General features: G+C 47.9%; 1 protein-coding gene across 1 annotated transcript in view; it reads right to left on the bottom strand.

Moving 5' to 3' along the window:
* The window catches only part of LOC122253156 (LHFPL tetraspan subfamily member 7 protein), an 81140-nt gene that overhangs the window by 34109 nt on the left and 42031 nt on the right, over nt 1-5000 (bottom strand). The window contains exon 2 of the mRNA XM_086539307.1: nt 1-209. This exon is cut by the window's left edge and continues 1270 nt beyond it. The gene's annotated coding sequence lies outside the window, so the exon portion shown is untranslated. The remainder of the gene's footprint in view (nt 210-5000) is intronic.

Below are 5000 nucleotides of genomic sequence, written 5' to 3'. Positions count from 1 at the left end.
CTGTCTCTTCTCTCTTCTCTCTTCCTTCTTCCTGTCTCTTCTCTCTTCCTTCTTCCTTCTCTCTTCCTTCCTTCCGTATTTCCCTCTCTCACTCTCTTCCTCTTTTGCCCTTATGCTCGAAGAGATGAAAAGGGAGGCTGTGTTTGACTTGGCCAACTGCTATAGGCGTCGAAGAGGGTCTGTTGGTCTCCTCTCCTTTGTGCGACGTTCTGTAGGAAAGGGAAAGAGATGAGGAATTAGCGAAAGGAGGAGAAAGGGGGTGGAGAATGGGGGGGGGGGGGGAAGGGAGAGAGATGAGGAATTAGCGAAAGGAGGAGGAAGGGGGTGGAGATGGGGGGGGGGTGAAAGGGAGAGAGATGAGGAATTAGCGAAAGGAGGAGGAAGGGGGTGGAGATGGGGGGGGGGGGGGGGGGGGGGAGGAGGAATTAGCGAAAGGAGGAGGAAGGGGGGGGGGATGGGGGGGGGGGGTGAAAGGGAGAGAGATGAGGAATTAGCGAAAGGAGGAGGAAGGGGGTGGAGATGGGGGGGGGGTGAAAGGGAGAGAGAGGAGGAATTAGCGAAAGGAGGGGAAAGGGGGAGGAGAGGGGGGGGGGGGGCGAGAGGGAGATGGGAGGGGGGGTTGAAAGGGAAAGAGATGAGGAATTAGCGAAAGGAGGTGAAAGGGGGTGGAGATGGGAGGGGGGGTTGAAAGGGAAAGAGATGAGGAATTAGCGAAAGGAGGTGAAAGGGGGTGGAGATGGGAGGGGGGGGGTGAAAGGGAGAGAGATGGGGAATTAGCGAAAGGAGGAAGAAGGGGGTGGAGATGGGGGGTGGGGGTTGAAAGGGAGAGAGATGAGGAATTAGCGAAAGGAGGTGAAAGGGGGTGGAGATGGGAGGGGGGGTTGAAAGGGAGAGAGATGAGGAATTAGCGAAAGGAGGAGAAAGGGGGTGGAGATGGGGGGGGGGGGGGAAAGGGAGAGAGATGAGGAATTAGCGAAAGGAGGAAGAAGGGGGAGGAAGGGGGGGGAGATGGGGGGGGGGGGAAAGGGAGAGAGATGAGGAATTAGCGAAAGGAGGAGGAAGGGGGTGGAGATGGGGGGGGGTGGGGTGAAAGGGAAAGAGATGAGGAATTAGCGAAAGGAGGAAGAAGGGGGAGGAAGGGGGTGGAGATGGGGGGGGGGGAAAGGGAGAGAGATGAGGAATTAGCGAAAGGAGGAAGAAGGGGGTGGAGAATGGGGGGGAGAGAGATGTGGAATTAGCGAAAGGAGGAAGAAGGGGGAGGAAGGGGGTGGAGATGGGGGGGGTGAAAGGGAGAGAGATGAGGAATTAGCGAAAGGAGGAGGAAGGGGGTGGAGAATGGGGGGGGTGGGGTGAAAGGGAAAGAGATGAGGAATTAGCGAAAGGAGGAAGAAGGGGGAGGGGGGAGATGGGGGGGGTGAAAGTGAGAGAGATGAGGAATTAGCGAAAGGAGGAAGAAGGGGGTGGAGATGGGAGGTGGCGGGGGGGGGGGTTGAAAGTGAGAGAGATGAGGAACTAGCGAAAGGGGGAGGAATGGGGTGGAGATGGGAGGTGGCGGGGGGGGGGGTTGAAAGGGAAAGAGATGAGGAATTAGCGAAAGGAGGAAGAAGGGGGTGGGGATGGCGGGGGGGGGGGGGAAAAGGAGAGAGAAGAGGAATTAGCGAAAGGAGGAGGAAGGGGGGGGGGTAAAAGGGAGAGAGATGGGGAATTAGCGAAAGGAGGAAGAAGGGGGTGGAGATGGGGGGTGGGGGTTGAAAGGGAGAGAGATGAGGAATTAGCGAAAGGGGAAGGAGGAGGGTGGGAGGGCTGTGGGGAGGGGGGGGGGTATTTCGTGTATATGGTGCTCGTGGGAGGGAGTGGAGGGGTAGTGTTGATTATGGTGATGATGGTGGTTTAGGTATTGTTGTTGTTGCTGTTAGTGGTGGTGGTTGTGATGGTGGCGAATTTGGTGTTGATAGTGAGATACAAGTTATATCATAAGAATTAGATCAAATCTATAATGATTATAATAAATTAATGATGTTAAAAAAAGTCGTGATAAAAAAAAAATAAAATAAAAAACACCCAACAAAACGAAAGAAGATACCTGAAGAACCAAACTAAAACACAATAATCGCAAATAACTACATGAATATATTCACTTAAAAAAAATGAACAAGTACGCTAAATATAGAAATAATAGTATAGAAAATAATAAAACTTCCGTGATTATGGCTTGTGCAATCGTCTAATTCCATCACTTTAGCGTGGTTAGACTTTACGAGATAAAGAGAATGGGATAAACTCTGTGTCTAAAAGGAGAAACGTTATTATGTGTAGCAGCGCCGACCTTCCGTGACGACATTGCATGAGACAAAACTCTACGGTCAGCCACGCCCTCCTTCACTACTAAAAGCCGAAGGGAGTTTCAACTCTCTTGCATATAATATTTGTTACGTTTTCTGTGGCGTTATTGTGGTTGTTCTTCTTGTTCTTTGTTGTAGTTTTTTTTCAAAATATACTGTTGTTATCACGAACTGTATGTTGAATTCGAATTGGGTGATTATCCTTTTGATTCAAGAAGTCTTATCTGTCTCCCTGGTAACAGCGTTGGTTGTGCACATCATACGTTGCACACAAACCTCGGATCTGCATGGTATAGCAACAACAGTTTAAGCAACAATCGTTTATTCTCTTCCCTTTGATGCAGCAAATGATTCCCTTACCTTATTTACCCTATTTATAACATCTCGTGATAGTTATGCACCTCGTTTTGCTCTCCCTCCCCCCCCCCCTTTTTCCTCATCACTTCCGTCTGTCGTCATTCATTATCTCTTTCGCTTTATAAATAAACGATATAAAATCCCCTGAAGATCGAACGCCTAAAGAAACATTTTTTTCTCTCCTTTACAGTTTTGCCTTCCCAGTCTTGCCTTATGCTTCGTTCTCTCTCTCTCTTTCTTTCTCTTTCTCTCCCTCCCTCTCTTTAGTCTATAGAAAAAGCATTTATTTCCCCTGTAATGCCGTATATCACTTCCCAACCTTAGCTTTCCTATCCATAACACGATGCTTCTGACAGTCATGCCTCTCGCTTCGATCTATGGCGGTCCAGATCTAAAGAATGGACGAAACTAATGTTCTTTTCCGTGAGGCATTATCTCCTAACCCGCGGCCATATTTCTTTGCTTCGTTCGGTAATGTGATTTTGTATCGTTTAAATCATTTTCTAAAGTCTATTGGACTTACTAATTATGTGATTTTGATATCATATCATTATTTCAAAATTATATCTTTATTTAGAATGACTTTATATGATCCGATGAAATAAGAGAAAAGAAAAAATATTTGTGTAAAGACTTGTCTTCGAAATCTCGCGTGTGGTTATTTGGGTGATCTTCGTACCCGCCTTGTCTTCATGTACCTTTTAAACTCCTAACACCGTCTCTGGCCTTTATCGACACCAACTGACCTTCTCCCACATTCCTGCGAAGCTCTTTGCCCTCTTCGTGACCTTTGTGTAACCTCTCTTTCCACTCTTACTCTTTGAAGAAAGCAAGAGAGATAATGCCTTTGGTCTGTGATTCTTTTCTTGGGGGGTAAGGTTAAATCCATGGTCTGGTAATTCCTTGTGATATTTTAACATGACTTGAATGGAGGGAGGGAGGGAGGGAGGGTTGGAAGGAGGGAGGGAGGGAGGGAGAAAGAGAGAGAGAGAGTGAGAGAGAGAGAGAGAGAGAGTGAGTGAGTGAGTGAGTGAGAGAGAGAGAGAATGAGAGAGAGATAGAGAGAGAGAGACGGGGGATGGAGAGAGAGAGAGAGAGACGGAGGGATGGAGAGAGAGAGAGAGAGAGAGAAAGCGAGAGAGAGAGAGAGAGAGAGAGAGAATGAGAGAGGGGGGAGAGGGAGGGAGGGAGAGGGAGAGAGAGTGGAGAGAGAGGGAGAAGAGAGAGAGAGAGAGAGAGAGAGAGAGAGGGTGGGGGGGGGGTGGAGGGAGGGAAGGAGAGAGGGAGAGAGAGAGAGGGGGGGGAGGGATGGAGGAATGAAGGGAGGGAGGGAGAGAGAGAGAGAGAGAGAGAGAGAGAGAGAGAGAGAGAGAGAGAGAGAGAGAGAGAGAGAAGAAAGGGGAGGGAGGGAGGGAGGGAGGAAGATAGAAAGAGGAGAGAAAGAAAGAAAGAAAAAAGGAGAAAGGAACAAACCAGGAGCGTCTTGCTGTTCCTCCCCCTCTTCAGAAGCTCTCAAAATCAAACACCGCCTCGCCCCTCAAAGTGAACTTCCATGTAAAACAGCCACTCTATAACGAATACGAAAAGAAACTCCTTTAATGAGTTCTCGCGTCAGTAAGAAAGCAGCCAACAGACGTAGGAACAGCGACACCTCAAAGAGAAACAGGTCGCGGAAGTAAGAACAGTATTGTCGCTTTATTGGGTGTGTTGGTAAACAGGAAACGCAACTGCGATCCCCGTGTCCTTTGTAATCCGTGGCGGAGCTGGCTGTTACAAAGGTGAAGGTTTACGGACAAACGTTCAAGTGGAAATGGTTGCGAACACGAGCACGCATGCTTTCACTCTCACACGCACACATGCGCACACGAATCCACATGTAAGCCTATACACATGCACATGTACATACAAAAAACACAGAAAACACATGGCTCACAAACACACACACGTACATAAATCTGACACACAAAAGAAAAAAAAAAATTAAAAAATCACGCATAACACATAATACACATACAAAAACAAACACACACAACGTAAACACACACATAAAAAGACACATATAACCACAACCCACATACACCACACCTAAGACCCACACAAGCAGAAAAAAATAATACCCACATAAGTAGACCAAGCGAAGAGAAAGAAAAAAAAAGAAAAAAAAGAAAAAGAAAAGAAAAATGGTGATGACAGCATTTTTTTTTCGAGATGTTGAAATTGCTCTCCGCGGGTGGGGTGGGGTGGGGTGGGGGGGGGGGCGCCAGGGTTAAAGACGAGTGATAACAACTCCACATTATCCAT

This window comes from Penaeus japonicus, unplaced genomic scaffold (assembly GCF_977035675.1).
Source record: "Penaeus japonicus unplaced genomic scaffold, GWHDUDI00000001_assembly GWHDUDI00000008, whole genome shotgun sequence".
Classification (NCBI taxonomy): domain Eukaryota; kingdom Metazoa; phylum Arthropoda; class Malacostraca; order Decapoda; family Penaeidae; genus Penaeus; species Penaeus japonicus.
The sequence above is the reverse complement of the archived record's forward strand: the minus strand, read 5'-3'. Positions and strand labels throughout refer to the sequence as shown.